Raw genomic sequence first — 20,182 nt, 5'->3', positions numbered from 1 at the left:
CTCCTACTCCTTCTCAAGGCTGGAGTGACATAGGGAGGGCGGAAGCTGAAAGACGATTGGACTTTTCTTTCTCAAACTTTTCCACCAGTTTCCTCGGGTGTTGAGAGCAGAAGGGAAGCTCCCTTCAGTCCGGATCCTTCAATCCTGGGCTCTCGGAACCCGGAGGCCAGGGCCCAGCAGCCCGGCCACGCGCCGTGAGTCTACCCGGCGCAGCCAAAGAGCCGGGCGAGCCGGGAGTCATCGCAGGGGGCGGGGGCGGCGGACCTACGATGGACACACCCGCTGGCACTGAGCCTGGGGCCCGGCGCGCGGCTGCCGGGGATCCCTGGGGCCCCCGGAGCCGAGCGCTGAGCCGGGCCGGGGGCGCCCCGCCTCCCCCACCCTCCGCCCCCGCCTACTCGGGCATCTGTGATTGGCTCCGCCCGCCCCTGGCTGCGCGCCGAAGCCCGCCTCCCTCGCAGCTAAAGCAGACGGTACCCGGAGAGGAGCGAGCCAGAAGGGAGCATGGTCCCCGCGCCGCGGCCGCGCCAACCCCCGCGCCGCCGCCGCCGTCGCCGCTGTCCCTGCCACCGCCGCTCTAGCCGCAGCTCCAACCCCGGCGCCGGCTACTCAGCGCACGTCCGCAGCCCCGGCCATCGCCGAGCCTGAGCTCAGCCCCCGCCCGGAGCCCGAGCCCGGAGCCCGGAGCCAGCCCCAGCCCCGCGGCCGCCGCGGCTGCGGGGAGAGGGCGGGGGCGATGCTGCCGGAGCCGCCGCCGCTGCCGCCGCCTCGATGAGAGCCGCGCCGCACCGCGCATAGTCGCGCAGGCTGACAGGCAGAAGGACTGACTTCCCTCTCCCGGGCATCCTCCCTGGGCTGCCGGGAGGCGGCGGCGGCGGGGGAGGAGGAGGGAAAGGGGGAGAAGGCGGAGAGCAGGAACGCGAGGAGGTGGACCTGGATCCCTTTCTCCCGGCCAGGACGCGAGCGGCCCCAGCTACCGCTACCCGCCGGCGCCGTCCCCTATCCATCAACCCTCCTGCACCCATCCGCGACCCTGGGCTCTCTGCGCGTCGGGCCGGGGCCGGAGCGGCGCGGCCGCAGGTAAGAGCCGGGTCAGGTTGGGGCTCTTGGGATGCCGAGCCGGGCGGAGGGGAGGGGGCGAGGGTTCCCAGGGTCCTGGTAGCTTCTGGGCTAGGCAGGAGTGGGGCCCAGAGCCTGGAACGCTGGGCTCGGCTCTGGCAGTGGCGGCGGCTGGAGCTGGAGCTGGAGCCTCCCGCGTCTGGGCTCGCAAGCCTGCAGAAGCCCTTGCGCCTGCGCTGCTCCGGGGATGGAAAAAAAAAGGGGGAAAAAACTTCCTGCCCCCGGGTGTGTTATGCAGGGAATGCCTGGGGGGAACTAGCGCGGTGGTCGAAGGTGCTGGAAGCAAATATGACACCGGAGCCGAGTAGCGCTGGGCCGGGCCGAGCCGTGTGCGCCCCTCTCCTGGCCACCTCCCCCTGCGCGGCCCAGGGCCCCAGCAGTGCCGGGGCACCCAGAAAGCACTGGAAAGCTGGTCCCCAGGGCAGCCGTGTGCCCTGCCGGCTTGGGAGGTGCGCGCCTGTGTGCCAATGGAAGCTAGATGATGGGTTCTGCCCCTCGCGTTCTCAGACCTAGCATTTGGGGACCGGGTTTCTTCACTAGATCCCAAGTAACTTTCGAGGTGGAAGAGCTTGAAAATCATCTGAATGGAACCCACACAGACCGTGTTGTGACCTCCCCCTTAATTCCCTTGACACCTTGTGGTTTCCAGCGGGGGTTGGAGGTGGGAGGACAGCTTCAGGGATGCAAAGGGCGGGGAGGTGATGGCGAGTGGGGAGGGGTTGTTTATGTGTGGGATAGTGGACCCTGAGACACGTAGGTGGGAGTGTGGCCGCGCGCCCAGACTGCCACGGGCGATGCGGGCTGACCGCCGGCTCACGTCCGGGTCTCCATGGCCTGGAGCTGGCCGAAAGCAGGAGGGTTATCTGTGTCGCGCGCTGGTGCCCTCGCTGGGCAGTGTCGGCCCCAGGCCCCAGGGGAGAGAGGCGTGCTGGCTCCAGCCCAGATCTCGGAACCCGCAGCCCAGTTTCGTTCCGAGGCTGCTCCCGGGGCAGGTTCGGTGTGCGTTGCCTGGGGAAGGTGGAGGCGCACTGCCTGCCTGCGGCTGTTCTCCCAGGACCCGGCGACTGCAAAGCGCGAGTCTTGGATGCCTGGGTCCGCCTGCTGAGAAGCCCGTTCTCTCATCACTGGCTTCTGGAACCGAAAGGCAGCAGCGGTCAGTTGACAGATCTCCCGCGGGTCCCCTGGGATGATGATGGGTGAGGAGCAGCCGGTGCTGCTACACGCGCGGCTCTGCGAAGCGTATCTCTCTCCCTATGGTGTTTGCGACGCGGCGCGCCCGGGGCGAATCGTGAACGCAGATATTTATGTAGCATTAGGCGAGACCTCTTCGCCGGAGGGACTAGACGTAGAGGACGCCGGGCTGCGGCTGCCGAGAAACTTCCACTCCTCAGTTCTGGGACATTCATGCTCCGCCACTGCAGGCTCCAGCCCCTCATGAGCTGAGCAACGCTAGGATTTGGATTCCTCTTGCAGTGACAGATCTGTCCTGGTTACAGCTGTATTTATCCTCGTTTCAGTCTCTTTAAAGCCATTTGTCTAGTCACTACAGAGTTTCTCCCCTGCGGTGGTCTTACTGCTAACGCAGCCCGGGGAGGGCAGGTTTGAGACATTCTCTCCGTTCAGGATGAGTGATAGCACATTTAATTAGCCCACCTCGTTCCTGACTTTTAAAATTTAAATTAAGGGTTGGGGGGAGGAGGAGAGCTAACTTTCTAGTTCTTTTTCACTTGGGGGTGGTGGTGTTTAACAATTGTATAGATTGTTCATACTGATACTTAGAGCAAACGTATGTGGTAAACACAGAATAATTTAAGGGTTGGTTGTCATGCATGCATATGATATTCTGCCAGTTCCTACATGTTTGGAGAAGTGGGTCTATGTTCCCATATATTGTTCTGGAGTGCACTGGATTTCTCACATTGCTACAAATCAGGAAATCATTAGCATGTGTGCCCTTAAACCCTATATGAATTTAATAATGTTTAACTTGGCTTATGGGCTGATGCATTTAGTTGATTTTAATAATTTTTCTGCACAGGGATCTTACTAGTCCACAATTAAGAAAAACATCGTCTTTGGTCCAGTCTTCCCATTCCCACTATAGTTGTGGAAAGGAGTAGGTCTCCAACTTTCATTTGCAAGCAACAATCCGAACGAAATACCTAAGAGTTTTAGTGAAATAAAATATCCTATGGTAGCCATGGAAACAAATAGATTAAGGGTTATTGGTTTCTTCTGTGTGTGGTGGGGGTGGGGCCCTAATGTTGGGTCTCTCGAGTTATGTTTCTAATGAGTGGCGGTCACACTCCAAATGCTCAGTGTGAGAGATAAACCATACCAGCATTCAGTTTTGTGAGGAGTTTAGTAGAACAAAGACTACGGAGAGAAGCCTGAGAGAATGACTTCTCCTAACTGCAGCTTCTCACATCCAGAACACAAATGCATAAAGCCATTTTTGTTTTGTGTTCTCTCAAGTGGATGAGAATTGAGTCTGGTTTGTTTTGTTTTGGTTTTTTTTGGTTTTTTTTTTTTGTTTTTTGTTTTTTTAAGACTGGAAGATGTATTTTGCTTGTAAGCTGTTACTAAAGGAATCCTCAAGTCCAGCCTCTATTTTCTAGGAATAAATATGTTGAAGCATAAATGTTGGTGTAGATGGAGTGTGTCACAGTTACTATCAAGACCTGTCAGTCGGAGTGAGGCAAATCATTACTCTATTCAAATCTTGCCTGTTTCAATATTCATACAGTTCCATGGTGATCCATTCTGGTTTTGTTTACCTAATCAACCTTATAAATCTTTGGCATCAATTTCAGTTGTGCCGTCTTTCCCCTTCCATTTATCATTTGATTTGGCTGCAGCACCTTCCTAATTGAAAGCATTTCCCTGTCTCCCTTAACTAGTTTCCAAAAGTTTATGTGATTCAAGGTAACACAGAGATAAAAGAGTTAATTCAGATAGCACCATCAGAATCTCATTTGTTATGGCTGTGGGGTGTGTGTGTCTGTGTCTGTGTGTGTGTGTGTGTGTATGTGTGTGTGTGTGTCTGTGTCTGTGTATCTGTGTGTCTGTATGTCTGTGTGTGTCTGTATCTGTGTGTGTGTCTGTGTCTGTGTGTATCTGTGTGTGTGTCTGTGTGTGTATCTGTGTGTGTGTCTGTGTGTGTGTCTGTGTGTGTGTGTCTGTGTTTGTGTGTGTGTGTCTGTGTCTGTGTGTGTGTGTCTGTGTCTGTGTGTCTGTGTGTGTTTTTCCTTTTCTTCCCACAGGCTTACTATAAAGGCTTCTTATTTAATGGCCAGAAGATGTCAGTTTTAATCTAACAGAATTGACTAAAGTTTTTCCTCTCCACTTTTTTCTCCGTTTCCTCTTCCCTCTTATCCTCTCTTCCCACTCCCCCTCCTCCTTTCGTGGCCTAAGAATTCTTTTGTGTCTTTAGCTCTATCAGGCTTGAAGCGCCATCAAAGCCGTGTATTAGAGTCGGCTTGTCCTTCTCGTTTCTCTTTGAGTAATGGATCAAGCCAGAAGGTTCCGGAATATCAGAGTATTTTTCCAAGTATAGCATATACTTAGCAGTAGCGCCGTGTCTCTAGGATCACAGTAACATTGTAAGTCTTCGGAACAGGCCATTTTACTTAACTGCAAGTGATGATTTCGCTCATCCGCTTTCAACTTTGCTTTCTAATGATGCAATCCCATGCTAATCGCAGCCCTGTATATTTCAGAAATATCAAGGCAAGCATTTGCACGCTAGTGACTTATTAGGATCAGGCAAAGTAATTGGAACACTTTAAGTTCAAAGTCAGAAGGAGAAATGAAATTATAGCCAACCTTATGATTCTATAATCAGCCAACTAAGCGCCTACTTGGGAGTGGGAGGAGGAAGAAACACCAGGAATCCAGCCTTGGACGGCCACGGATGAAGCCAAACTGATGTCGTTGCAGTGTAAGGTGATTAGAGAAAGAGACGTCTCTGAAACAGATATGCCCCCCACAGACCTTTCTTGGCGTTAGGCACATCTCAACTGAAATGTTTAGCCCTAGGCTAATACTTCTACTTGATACAGAAGAGTAATTTTTATTGCTCAAAAATATATCTAAGATCCTCTCCTAGTATTTGCAAACAGTTAGGTAGTATGCTCCCTGAAAAGTATTTCACATGCAGACTTTTACCCTAGAAAATGGATCTAATCATTTGGATTAGTAAGGAGAGGCCTGTATCAGAATTCTTCACTAGAATCTAGGATCAAAAATGTTTGAGATCACAACCATCCTAAAATCAAACTCTTCAAGTTCTTCCTCCAACGGTTACCTCCTTGCTCTCCTCAGGTCTGGGGTCAGAAAGGAAGATCCTATTCTCTTCCAGGAAACCATCTGAAACCAGGAGAACTGAAGCTTCCAGTTAAGAGGAGGCCAGTTGATCATCAGAAGCTGCAACAGAGTAGCAGCTGTGAAATGAGCTTCATTGTTCCGGAGGGTATCTCTACCTTTAGGGTGAGGAAGGAGAGTTTTCTCCTGCGACAGTAGCTTTGCGAAATACAAATGGTTCTGAGACTCCATGCTGCAGCTTCACGGACACCTAAGCAAAATCCTGGAGCAGGGCCATGCGCAGGGCATCTGGGTTAGATGAAAAGGACAGAGCTTCAGACATTCAAGGCTACCGCCGGCCCTACAGGTGTCTCTTTTGAGCGTTCGTGTTAGGAAGTATGGCAAACATTTAAATCACTGACCAATTTGAGATCAGTAAATATACACACATACACATATAGAGAGAAACATGTATTTATCTTCATACACACACAAATATATTCTGCCATTCTAAAAAGAAAACACGGGTTAAAATAATAACAGAATTTACCGTCTTCACCATTTTTATTTGAACACTGTAGTGGTATTCTTACTTATGTTATTGAGCAATGGTTCTCCAAAACTTATTCATCTTGTCGTGTGGAAATCTTAAATGCCAGTGTTTATTCTCTCCCTCTGCTGGGCAGCCACCAATTCTATTTTGTGTTATAATAAACTTGACCGTTTTAGATGCCACATGTAAATTAAATAAAACGTTTATCATTTCATAATTAGCTCATTCCATTCAGTGTCACACAGTCATGTTTTCATCCCCGCGGTCTCATATGTCAGAATTTCCTTCCCTTTGAAGACGGGTTGATACTCCATCGAGTGTATGTATATTTTGTTTGTTCATCTGCCGGCGAGTGCATGGGTCATTTCCACTTCTCGCAACTGCGAATAATGCTGCAGTGAATTTAATTGTGTAGATATCACTTGAAATGAGGGTTTTCGTTCTTTGACAGCATATACCCGGAAACAAGATCACTGCATTCTGACGCTTTAGCACTAACAAATGTAGATCTCTCATTTTAAGAACTTGGTAGGAATGCAGTCAGTTGAACGATGTCAGATACCGAACACAGTTGGTATTACTGACATTTGTCCTGATATATGCTTTCCCTCGAAAGCCTCTCCTGTGTCCCACGCTTTGCTTTGGAGGTTTGGCTGAATTTGGGTGACAGTACAGAATGGGTGGCTGCAGGGGGTTCATGTGGAAGTTGGAGTCCAGTCTCTGTGTAACACTGAGAAGAACCTTTGTCTCACAATGCCTCTGCTTATAAAAGTGGAAGGGAACACGGTAGATGTCTAGGGCTAGAAGAAGGGAACCCCCTGCCCCATTGGTCTGGTGAGATGGCTTAGTGAAATGATTCTCAACAGAGGCCACATATCACATATCAGTGGCAAGGAAAATAATTTTATGATTTGGGATCACCACAACATGAGGAACTGTATTAAAGGGTCGCAGCACTAGAAAGGTTGAGAAATGCTGACTTAGTAGGTAAGGGCACTCGCCACCAAGCCTGACAACCTGAGTTAGATCCTCGGAATCCACGTGCTGCAATGTGACACGTGCATACACAATTAATATTTTTTTAAAAAAGATTCTCACCCACAAGATTGAGTTAACTTAAAATATCTTTTTCTTGCAAAATGAAGAGGGAACCCTGCTGAAACCTGTACCACACGGAGACACTCCACACAGCAGATCTCTGCAGCATGAGAGACAGAGATGACAGCAGGCCGTGGAGCTGATTGAAGTGGGACCCCGAGCCCTCCGGGTGTTAATCTTAAGTATTTTAATGATAAGTCAGGGTGTGTCTGCACTGCAGTCTGTGAGCCTCCTGTGATACGAGTTCTGAGAAGCACACGATGATTTGCATCCCAACAGTTCAAATACCTTGCATGGGTTTGATGTATGACTTTTTAATTCCATTTTTAGTATCATAGTTTTAGCGTCGTTGTCATGGACTTCAGAGGTCAGCTAATCCACCTATTATTCAATCAGGCAAACCTTTCTAAAGTCCCAATAATAAAATAATCATAGCTTCTGGTTATGGCTGCCCACCATATTTTAGTACTTTACATGTATTATCTCTAATCCTCATATCAACGCCACGAAATAGGGATTATCCACACTTTACAAATGAGGATGAAGCTCAGAGGTAATCAACTAGCTTATACTCACAAGCCCAGACCTCTCATACTACAGGGTTCGAACACAGAACCCTCAGCTGCTAATTCGTGTGTGTGTGTGTGTGTGTGTGTGTGTGTGTGTGCATATGTGTGCATGCATGAGCTATCAAGCTGGCTTACCTGGTGCTGAGGATGAAACCCAGGGCTTCATGCAAACTGGGTAAAACACTCTACCAATTAAACTAGATCCCCAGCCCTGCGTGCATTTCTGATGGTATACTTGCAGTCTGTGTACTTGTCCATTTCTGCTGCCTTTCCAGTATGGGGAGATACCTTATTGTCTATGGCAATTAACTTACTTTTCCCCCATTTTGACACAATGTCTCACTATGTAACCCCCTCCCATTAGCGTAGAACTAGCTATGGAGACCAGGCTGGCCTTGAACCCACAGAGCTCCTCCTCCCACCTCTGTTTCCTGAGTACTGGGATTAAAGGCATAGCCGACCATGCCTCACTCTTGCTAATTAATATTTTAATGTAAAACGATAACATTAGAAGGAATATGAGTTTAAGACTGTGAATGTGAGTTTAAGACTGTGAATGTGAGTTTAAGACTGTTAACGTGGTCTTGCCAACATTCACTGTCATTTTTTTTGGGGGGGGTGGGGGATCGGACTACCTGCTTCCATTGACTCCGGGAAGGCTAATGAGAACAACTTGCATATGCTTGAATGGGACCTGTTTTCATCGTGAGTCTGTGCAAAAAAGAAATAGCTACTAAGAAAAATAGTTAAGGATATACTTAGACCTCCTAAAGGTTAACTGGACTTAACTTTTTTTTTTTAATGTCAGGATCGTCTAGCACAGTGTCTGGCATTAAACTCCTCTCTATGAAAATGTTCATCTGTGTGCATTTGCACCCAGAGAACGTATCAGGTGATAAACATCAAAGCCTACATTTCAGATTTTCTTTTCACTCAGTGACTGTGTAATTCCACGTTTGGAGTTTTGTCATTGTGTGGAATTTTAGATGCTATATTTGGGCCTATATCTATTAAATATGCTTGTTGATGAATTCTAAGTAATCTAAATGGAATCTTGGAGGATTTATGACTTGAGACTTTGAAGACTAATTTTCTCTTGGAACTGCATCATTCCAGTGATAACTGGATCTATGTGGGACTTTGGAGAGCCCACACAGAGTCTTGTCTTTCATATTGGGCTCACTTACGAAGTGTCTTTCCTGTGCAGATTTTACAATTTGTAATGTTTCAGCCGCTACCAATCACAGAGACAGCCATGGGAGATGGGTAGCACTGCGTTTGCCATGAGTCTGTGCTGCTTTTTACTCCTTGCATTCGTCTTCTGTGAGACAGGAAGGGGTGTGAACAGAGCCTCCCGCAGCAGCACCACCGCAGAATGGTCCCTGCTCCCTCTTTTAAGGCTTCCAACTCAGAGGCACGCAGGCTCACTGGAAGAGGAACATTCATTCCAGACCTGAGGTCAAGCCTGTGAGGAAGCCATAACATGGCACTGCTGAGCAAGGGTGGCTACTGCCAGAACTGGCCATTTCTGGGCTGGCAGACCACTCCTATATGCCCTTCCAGTCACCATGCCACCGGTGCCTTCTCCCTTCCTGGCATAAAGGGCAGTGGTTCTCAACCTTCCTAATGCTGTAACCCTTTAATACCCCCAACCATGAAAGTATTTTTGTTGCTACTTCATAACTGTAATTTTGCTACTGTTATGAACTGTAATGTAAATATCTGATATCTGACAGGTGGCCTCTGATAAGCCCAAAAGGAGTCACAACCCACAGGTTGAGAACCTCTGTTGAAGATGGTAACTTGGGGAGCCTCTTTACCTTTAAAGCATCCAAGTTTGAAAAGATGACTGAAGAGATCACACAGCAGGGTGCTGCGGATGATTTTTGAAAACCAAATGCCAGTCACAGACTTAACAGCTTCCTTTTTGGTCACTTAGAAACATTGACAAGTGTCCAGGAATCCGGAAGCTTGGCATTGAGAAAACTGATACAATGTTACCTTTCTCTTTCACTTTCTGTGTTCACTAACAGCAGGAGACACTGGCTTCTGAATCACAATCATTATTAAAGCACTGAGGGAATCTTACTGGTAAATGTTTGGTACCTTGAAGGTAGATGCAGTTCCTGTTTGCAGAGAAGCACCAAGGAATGAATCCTCCTTGCCCTGTGGTACCTCACCCTGTTGCTCCCCTGTGGTGTGAGTGGTGTCGTTCCCATTTTGTGTATGAATTAGAAAGGCAGACATGTGCCCAAGGTCAGATCCGGTATGGAAGATAGGTACGAGATATCCAGGCCTACAGTCTACACAACTGCTTGCCTATAGAGAAAGGAGACGGTCAATGTGCCCTTCTATAGGAACTACAAACGGCCTGTTGTATAACAAAAACCCTCCCATGTTTAACCACATTGCTTCCTGATTACCACAGGTGACATTATAAGTCGAGGTCCAGTTAATTTTCTCTTCAGTAGTGACATAAACTCAAAGAAACAGAGACCTGCTATGCAATTTCAAATACCTTCACACATAAACTTATTACCATTATCTTTAAAAATTGAGAAAAAGTTTAAGTATGAGGCTACATCTGAGACGTAAATCCCCCTGGTGCCTACTCTTTGAAGCCAGAGGCCCCTGGAGTGCTCACTTGAATATATGAGAATTGGAGATTTTAGGATTAATAAATTCTTATTTGCAAAGCACTTAGCCACAGCTTATCCCAAATATTGGAAGTAAGATATTGTTTCTGGAAAGATAGAGTCTGTGGTCCTACAGGGACAAAGGAGGGTCCTTAGATTTAGGTTTGGGCTGGCATGGCTTGATATTTATTGGTAAGATACACTGTGGAATCTCGGGTCTACCTGGAAATTGAGTGATGTTCTAAGGAGGAGATCTGGCTCGTGATGGCAGTGTTGCTCTGACCCCTGGGGTCCAATCTTGTACCGTGCAAGTACAAGGACCTGAGTTCAGATCCGTAGTACTCACGTCAAAAGTTGGATTATGTCATATGTTCCCCAGTGCTGGAGAAGGAGTGGGATGAGGACAGGAGGCTTCGTCCATTTCTGGCGGCTAATCTAGCTGAAGATAATTCGCTCCAGGATCGTCGGGAGACCCTGTCTCCAGAGTGAAGACAGATGGGTAAAGGATGACATCTGCAACCCCCGACCCCGATACCTACAGTGGGCACCTGAAACCCAGTGCCCATAGAAACACAGTGCACCCATGCACACACGAAGAATTAACTGAAGAGACCAGAAAGATTGCTTGTTGTTTAGGAGAGAACACAGGTTTAATTCTCAGCATCCGCCACACAATGTCTCACAAGTGTCTATAACTCCAGTTCCAGGGCCTCTGAAGGTACCTGACAGGTATGCAATCAGAAAAAAAAAAAAAAAAAAAAAGCCCATACACATAAAATGAATACATTTTTGTAAATAAGTATTAAAATTAAGAAAAAAAATCCCCCACACTTGATTATCACTGAAAGAGATAGAGAACAACATAGAAACCTAAATATAGCTGTTTGGTCAAAGCATGGGCAAGATTTTTAGAACACTTGGAACGTGGAATCCCTTATTATTGAAGCCGGGTTTTCCGCCACTGAGGGTAACAACAGGTGAGGTGACTTCCGCCTAGTCCACCAATGCCCAATTTAGCAGGGGCAGCTGCCTCCCGTCCTCTGTCTAACACAAGAGTGCCATTCCTGGTAACTGCAAGGAGGCCATGTGCTCTGGCTTCCTGCGCATGCTCAGTGGTCTCTCTCATGTGACCCTGAGGCTCCTCGCTCAGGCACCTCCCACCCACTATACCCACCCACTTCCGCCTTGAAACCATTTTGTTAAAATGCCTTTCCTCGAACTCTGGGAGGATTGTTTTGTCATGGTAGTTGCTTCTTGAAGTGATAGAAAGGAATTACTCTGACCTTACTCAGAGAGCCCGAATCTGGTCTCTGAGCAAAACTCAAGGGCCATAGAGTTTGGGAAGGACAAGGGCCACATTTTGAAACCAGGCTCGTTAGACCAGGAGGCCCCGTGCAGCAGTATAGCTAGTCCGTCCTTTTAGTGAAGAGCCTCCTGTGAGTGGAATGCTATAATCTATTTGGTTCATGCTGTTCCAGCCAGCTTTAATCATCAAAACTGGAAAAATATTCCAACTGCGAAAGGAGCACAGCTCTTGCCGAAGCCTCGACGTGCCACAGGGACACGCCAGAGCCTCTCAATCCACCGGTCCACGCAGCACGCTGTCAAAAAGGAGTGTGTGGATCACTTCATGCGGTGTGAGGCAGCTGGCTTTTTCCACAGCAAAATGGCACGAAGACTTAACAGTTCCTCTTCCCTCCGATGAGAAAAATGGTTTTCCTGGAAACCATGTTCGAAGAAGTCACGTTTTGCTCTATGCAGTCTTCATCCCTCTTGTGACAGGGAGGGGCATTTCCTCACCAGCCCCAGGTGTCTGGCTAAGTCTGCTCTGGCAGCCCCAGTGTCAGATGGTACAGTAGACAGAGCTCCCAGGAGAGAAGAGATTTCGCTGCGATGCTGGTAGGCACCATGAACTTGGACACAGAAGAGAAGGAAGCAGGGCAGACCAGTATACCCAAAGCAGCTCTCGCTGCTGTCTGGCCAAGATAAAGATACATCAGCTCCACACTGGCTGTGAGCTGTGTCCTCAGGCAAGGTTTGCAGCCCTGGGTTCTAGCTGAGGAAGGTGACGAGCTTCTCGTCTCTTTACTGTTATTCCTAATGGGCTCTCCTTCCAATGTATGAGAGACTATGGTGAGCTTTCTTTACAATGAGAGAGAGGGAGAGGGGGAGGGAGGGAGGGAGGGAGGGAGGGAGGGAGAGAGAGAGAGAGAGAGAGAGAGAGAGAGAGAGAGAGAGAGAGAGAGAATGAGAATGAATATGAATCTCGATCTGAGACCAGAACCTTGGCCCTGATCTGGTTCTCACCTAAGAATCTAAAATTTAATTCAATATAGCAGAAACCACACAAAAAGCTGACTTTAAGAGTCCTAGGGGAGGTTCTAGGGGTGGGTGGCTTTCACTGAACTGCAGAGTCCCAATTCAAGGGCTTGACATTGTTCTTCTTGGTTTGCCTCCCAGAATGTCTGGTCTCCAGACACTTTCTTTTTCTTTCACTGTTTAGAAGAGACACCCGGGCCACTTGCCTCTCCCTGGTCCTAAGAAAAGAGAAAAGCAGTTTACCACCTGGTGCTTGTTTCTGTGCTAGTTGTGACCCATGTGCCCCCTGGGAAAAAGAACTGGGTAAGAAGGAATAGGGACTGAAAATTATTGTCTAGAGACTGAGCATTCTAGAGGATTCTGTCCTCAGGACTTCCTCATAACAATGAAACACTGATTTTTTTTCAACTCAACAACAATATGATTAAAAGATGAGCAAAGGATTTGAGTGCACATTTCTCCAGAGAAGATAGATCAGTGTCCACTAAGCACATAAAAACATATTCAACGTCACAGGTTTGAGGGAAACTCATGTCAGAAACACAGTGAGATGTCACTTGGTGCACATTAGGATAACTGTTACCAAACAAACAAAACCAGAGCAAGTGTAGGGAGGGATGTGGAGAAACTGCAAGCCTCGCACACCGATGGCACAAATGCACAATGGGGCAGCCACTGTGGAGAACACAGCGGTTCCTTAAAAAGCTGAACATAGAATTGTCATGTGCTGTAGCAGTTCCACTTCTGAGCATGGACCATGAAGAAGTGAAAGCTGAAACTGGACCCTGGTCCCGTACGCCAGTGTGGCTCATAGCAGCAGAAGTAATCATGATTTCCAAAGGTGGAAGAAGACAGTCCATCAGTAGATGCAGTACCAGCATAGAGAGGAATAGCATCCAGGATGCAGTACCATCATAGAGAGGAATAGCATCCAGGATGCAGTACCAGCATAGAGAGGAATAGCATCCAGGATGCAGTACCAGCATAGAGAGGAATAGCATCCAGGATGCAGGGCCTGCATACTGGGGAATAGCATCCAGCCTTGGGAAGGAAGGGAATCTTCTCACATGCGTGAGATTAGGGGCTTTATGATAAGTGAAATGCCCCAGTCACTAAAGGACAAGTGCCGTGTGTGTCCACATGTGTGAGGTATTTAAATTAGCCATATGCACAGGAAGAAAACAGAATGGTAGCAGTCAGGAAGCTATTGTTTGATGGATTTACAACTTCCATTTAGAAAAATAAATGTTCTGTGTAAGAGAGTCTACGGAAGGTCACAGAACTGTACATTGAAAAAATAGCTGAAAGACTAGATTATTTTTATTATGATGAAAACAGACTTCTAAATATTCCCAACTGATTTGTTTTTGTTTTTATTTTTTTTTTTTTATTTTATGTGTATGGATGTTTTGTCTGTGTGTGTGTATCTGTGCACCACCTGCATGCAGTGCTCAAGGAGGCCAGAAGAGGGCCACTGTCCCTCTGAGACTGGAGCATCCGTTCAGTTATGGATTTGTCTGGAAGTCAATCCCGGCTCCTCTGGATTCAACCACTGAGCTATCTCCCCAGCCCACCTCCAAACTAATTCTTTATTTGCATTATTTTCAGAATTCACAAGTTCAAGAGTTCAATGTTTATCTGTATACCCCATCCCAGTCCCGTGCTGGGCATGTAGTGAATTGATTTATTTTGTAACAGTTGAGGCAATATAATGAAATTCATAGATCTGAATGTTCATTACACCCAGAGTTTCAATAATTGCAAAGGCCTACGTGGTCATCATTCAAAACAGTGAAAGTCGCTCACTACTCCACAAGTTCTCTTGTGACCTCTCTAATCAATCTTTCTTCCTGGCCCAAACACTTCCTTACTCCTTACTGGACTCCTGCGTGGTCGGAGCTAAAGGCATTTTGTGGCTACTTCTCTCTAGAAGGGCAGCAACCAGAGGGCTAGATACTTGTGTTGCTGCTAAGCAGACATCACCCCGGCAGGAAGCTGAAGCACGCTCAGGAGGCTACTTGGTGATCACATTGGAGATAAGGACATGGTGGGTGGCCTCACGTGTTGATGTCCCTGAACTGGACTGGTCTGACATACCCATTTGTCCCTAGATAATTCTGGCAGTTACCCACAGACCCAACCAGACAGACACCCATGTCCTTCAGGCAGAGGGGTCGGTCGGTTAGCCAGTCTCCAGCACAGCATCGTGTTTTATGGCCTGAACCTTGGGGCTCGTTGATACATTCTTTAGCCACGTTGATGCCTTTAGTCTGGGAGTGAGGCACAGAATCCAGTTCTGCGAGCCAAGGCCTGGATACGGGGGACCTATGGCAGAGGAAACCACCCACTTTTTAAAGAGATTTGCTTTCCCGGAGCAGCTGGAAGCTCAGAACAGTCACGGTTGAGCAAGGGAACCTCTGGCTCACTAAATAACTGCACTTCCCCTGCCCTCCCCCTGTGTCTGCTCTCCTGTTTGGGTCCTACTCACTCTTCTAGGCTGGTAGGGACTCCGTACAGGTGGTGCTTCCCTGCCGGAAGCCTCCTGCTGGCTGGCCTGTCTTATGCTCCTAGGGTGAAATGGTGGCCTCATCTTTCCTGTATGATGCTTTGTTGATTTGTCTCTAAAGATCTGGGCCAATGCTTGTGTATTACAGTTTGGACACACGAGGCATAGAAAAGGCTGTCACTCTAAGATAGGCTAGGTAGAGCCAGAGCCAGTCCCAACAAGCTAGCAGGCAAGAGCCCGGAACAGCCAGGCCTCATCTCCCGAGCTCCCACCAATGCTTCCAGCAGTCCTGGGAAGGAAAAGTATAAAAACCCAGTAGAATTTCCTCTCTGACCATGTTAGCGGTTGTCACATGCTAATAAGGATGATTTCGTAAAATGTGTGACTTGATAAGGGATCCCTTCAGCAGGGTGTGAAATGACTGAATCAGACCCAGGAAAGATAATCATTGGTCCATTTCCCCGCAGGCTGGCTAAGAGTCTTTCAGTAAGCTAACCTCAGGTTGGGAAGTCCTTAGAGTTCCCAAGTCCAGCCTGTGTTTGACTGTCCATGTTCCCATCTCCTCTCTCCTTTGAGTTATGTCTCCCTCGAATGTACCAGTATACCATTCTGCCTGATCATGAACCATAAAGGCTGGCTTATCTTGGGAAGGACTTGTTCTTCTGAGGTTTTAAAAAGTAGCATGATATTCTCTCTCTCTCTCTCTCTCTCTCTCTCTCTCTCTCTCTCTCTCTCTCTCTCTCTCTCTCGGAGTCCTAGGAAAAACAGAAAGCACTTCTTTGAAAATTGAGAATGAAGTTTCTAACGTGACTTTATCACATGTTTGGCTGAAAGAATAGTTCTTAATTATGATGGAAACTTGGTTAATTAATTGAATTCAGAAACATAATTACCTGTATACTACGATGAAACTGTAGCACATACACAGAAATAAAGCCTGAAAATACAATATAATGCTGACGTCAGCTATCTCCCTATTTTAAAAATTCCCAATTATTAAGATAGCCCTCATATAGTTTATGCTGAAAGGAAAACTTACCCAACCCAGGAATGAAATGTTGCTGTAGGAGTAAGGATACTATTGCCACTTCTTTGTCCCTAGGGAGAGCAGTAAGTGGCTGTGCCCACATTATCAGAGGCAGGGAAATACCAGCTCGTAGTATAGGAGAGAAATTTAAACAGCCATTTTTTTTAAGGGATGACCAATCAGATTCATATATCTACTACACAAAAAATCTTCATTTTGAGCTATTGTAGACTCCCCTTAATTTTTTTCCCATTTTAGGGCTCTTAATAAGAGGTTTGTGGACTATCTTAACAGTAGCTAAGCAAGCTTCAGATCTGAGGCACCCGACTCTCACAACCACGGCAGAATTCTCAAATAACTGTGCCCCAAAGTGGTCACAGCGACCTGTAAATAATATCCAGCAAAAAAGGTGGCCGTTAACCAGGTGTTGGATTGCAGAGTCTGCAACTTAATAATCCTAATGAAAATAGCAATATAGGAAAGGGGGGCGGGGAAGTAAGAAGAGGGAGAAAGAGGCCTTTGCGTGTTTGTTTGGGGTGTGAATAGGTATGTGTGTGAGTGTGCCTGTACCTGTGGGTTCGTGGGCGCGTGGGTGTGTGTAAAAGATAGTGAAAGAGAGAAGAATTGTCGCGATGTTTTCCTTCCTGCGGCTTCTTGTAAAAAAGATGGTTCTCTCTCTGTGTGTGTGTGTGTGTGTGTGTGTGTTTGAAAGATAGAGAAAGAGGGAAGAATTGTTTCGATGTTTTTTTTCCTATGGCTTCTTGTAAAAACGATCTCTCTCTCTCCCTCTCTCTCTCTCTCTCTCTCTCTCTCTCTCTCTCTGTGTGTGTGTGTGTGTGTGTGTGTGTGTGTGTGTGTGTGTGTTTGAAAGATAGTGAAAGAGGGAAGATTGTTTCGATGTTTTTCCCCCCCATGGCTTCTTGTAAAAACGATCTCTCTCTCTCTCTCTCTTTCTCTCTCTCTCTCTCTCTCTCTCTCTCTCTCTCTCTCTCTCTCTCTGTGTGTCTGTCTGTCTGTCTGTCTGTCTGTCTGTCCGTCCATGTGCAGGAGTGTGGGACTGGCCAGCAGAGCTGGGGTAGGTATGGGCAGAGCCCTCCCTAGAATCAGGAGGCTGCATCCTCTTTCTTGGGAGCATCCTTGGTGCCTTTGACAAACTGCTTCTTTGCAGCAGTAGCTCCATGATAGTCTCCTTGGCAGCCTGCCAGAGGCTGCGAGCACACCGAGAATTGTGTTTTAATAGAAGGCTTTACCTCTGATACAGATTTAAAATGAGGAAGAAACTTTCTGTCCTCAGCCGGAGCAAAATGCATTTTGCTTCTTGTGAAATGCAGGTGATTACAAGCTCATCTTACATAATTTTATTATTTTCAATTGCTGCCTGTCAATCTCAGGTGATGGGTTCCTGGAGCAGAAAGGAGGCAGATTCTGGGCGATGATTAGAGGGAGAAAAAAGTCACCCAGTCATTATCAAATCGCACAGAAGTTTAGAAAAGAGAATAATTATCTTTGTGGCGACGTAGATCAGCAGAACTTGCTAAGTTAGACCCGGCAGACATGAGGAGAGGATCATTTAATAGCTTCTCACAAAATGTATCTGAGCTTCAACAAAGGGTCAGTGTTTGAGAATTAAAAAAAAAAAGCAAAAAACAAAAAACAAAAAAACACATGTTCAAACCAAATGACGGAATTCTCTCGAACGACCAGATTTTCAGAAATCTTTGACACTGTGGAGGTGGTCCACTGTCACGCCCACAAGAGGGCATTTTCTCATCAACTACTGTAAAAGAGATTTGTTTTCAGAGAGAAGCAGAGAGGTCTGGGGTGAGGCGAGTGTTAATCAGAGGGAGAGAGGGGACTGGAGAGCTGTTTGTAAGAGAGGCATGTGTCAGCCTCCATTTACCACGGCTTGCTGTGTGCAAGCCAGTAATACCAGCCAGCAATGCTCTCTACCTATATTCACTCCTCTTCAAATGTCTTAGTCCTTCCGCAACTGAGATGTGAAGGAATCCTTTACAAGAGTTATCTCTAACCCAAGATCCCAGGGGCTCGTCTGAAGCTGAACCCATCCGAGAGTTTGCCACTGAATTTGAGTATCTCCTATTTTGAGACTCTGATCAAAGACTATCAGTCCAGTGAGCCATTGCCATTTCCCACTTCCAGTTCCTTCCCTATTTATTTAACTCATATTTATCAAGTATCTACCCCATGTCAATATTAAGCCCAACTAAATTTATCTTCATGGAATGTATGCTTTCCGTAGGGAGATTTGACATAAAAAAAAAAATAAAAGGAAAAGAAGAAGATACCAGTCAGAATGCAGTTTAGGTAATTGTAAATGTTACAAGAAAATCTAACTAGCGAAAGAAAAAAAAAAGTATGTTTTATTGAGGAGTTAGGGATGCTTCTCTGATGAGTAACCAATATTCCAGATCTGTTTAATTGGCACTAATGTTTGCTTACAAAGGGTAATAAATTTTTTCACTCCTCCCATTCAAGAAAAAGTTAGCCTCAATATTTATTCTTTTATGGAACCGAAAACATGGAAAGTAGTAGGAGCAATGTGCGACTGTCAGGTACCAGCTTGATAAATAATGCTGAGAATTTCCCCTCTATCCCTCATTATTTCAAATCACAGTAGGCATTTACCACCAAAGCCCAGAATTTAGAATAGTTAAATAAATTTAGTGTTTTTGAAAATTCCCTGTATTTTCTGATCCCTTTTGTTTGGTTTGTTAGTTCATCTTGGACAGGCAGGCCATGGTCAGCAGCCAATATTGAGGCCCACGGCTTCTGTTCATGATATCATCTCTGCCGTCCCCCACCATGAAGACCAGGCCACACTCAGCAATGGCGTTTCTGTGGGCTCCAGTTCTGCCAGCCTACCCAGTTCACAGCCACAGCATGGGAGGCTCCAGGGGAGGTCTAGGACCTCGATAGGGAGTTCAGTCCAAGAGCCACGGTGTGCATGAGAGAGTGAAGCCATAAGTCAAAGCTTCACTTCACGGTTGCTGGATATTTATTCTTTGTTTGGGTGGGCACACGCATGCCTTTGTGCAGGTGTGGGACCCAGGGGACATCTTTCAGGAGTCAGTTCTCTCCTTCTACCTTCTGGGGACCAAACTCGGGTTGTCAGCAAATACCCTCAGACCTGTGGAACCATCACTGCAAGTCCTAAGCTTCACCTGGAACTCCCTGGTCTGAACAAATCAAGGAGTGCTTCATGGAGGAAGTAAACCTTGAACTTGGCCGTAGGGCATTTGGTAGAGATCAGGAAGAAAGGTGTAGGGCTAAATAAATATTTACCATTTAAGGTTAGTGTGGAGCAGATTTTGACACTTAAAGTGATACCTATTATGTAGACGTCCAGGTCTGAAGTAATGATGTCTAGTAAACTTACTCTGTGGAGATAGCTACTGTTAATGTATTGCATTATATTTTCCCCAGCCTACTGGTTTACATTTTCAACGGGGCCATACTTGCATATGAATTTTTGCATTTTACTCTTTTAATCCAGTATAAGATAAATATCATCCCGTCATTAAAACTAATTCTCAAATATCCTTGTTGGATAGCTGTGTGCTATTCTACCACACCTCCGTGCAGAGTTGCTCAGCCATCCCCACAGAATGGTTTTCCTCTCCTGTGACACCGTGGTGGATATTCTTATAGGCTGTTTTGGTTCACAATTTTGGTGACAGGCAGATCAGCCGAGGCCCAGTTCTGAGGGCAATATTTGGCTCACCATGTTAAGGCACCAAGATCTCGATTGTACACACGACAAGGTAATCGGACCAGGCTATGGGATGGCTGAGTGTTAAATGACATCATGTTTGGATGGAATTCTAGAAATAGAATCACCAAGATTTGAACTTTTAAAAATTATGTAACTTTCCAATTATAAAAGTAGTGTTCTTTATGGGAAAATCTTACAGAAAGGAAAACCAAGTGTAACCTTTCCACTCAGAAATAAAAACAATTAATGTTTTACAATCTACTGTGTTTCACCCTCAGCAGAATTAGGGCGGAACTGTGTATCATTTTATGTCCTGCTTT

The 20,182-nt window shown here is 46.7% G+C and overlaps 1 protein-coding gene across 2 annotated transcripts in view; it reads left to right on the top strand.

Moving 5' to 3' along the window:
* Window positions 1-489: 489 nt before the first annotated feature.
* Window positions 490-20,182, top strand: part of Klhl29 (kelch-like family member 29) — a 304,127-nt gene continuing 284,434 nt past the window's right edge. Inside the window, exon 1 of one of the 2 annotated variants that reach the window (XM_087552532.1) lies at window positions 490-1,080. The gene's annotated coding sequence lies outside the window, so the exon portion shown is untranslated. The remainder of the gene's footprint in view (window positions 1,081-20,182) is intronic. The other variant, NM_001106713.3, reaches the window with a different exon arrangement.

The sequence above is a fragment of the Rattus norvegicus genome, chromosome 6 (assembly GCF_021556685.1).
Source record: "Rattus norvegicus strain SHRSP/BbbUtx chromosome 6, alternate assembly SHRSP_T2T, whole genome shotgun sequence".
Taxonomy (NCBI): domain Eukaryota; kingdom Metazoa; phylum Chordata; class Mammalia; order Rodentia; family Muridae; genus Rattus; species Rattus norvegicus.
The sequence above is the reverse complement of the archived record's forward strand: the minus strand, read 5'-3'. Positions and strand labels throughout refer to the sequence as shown.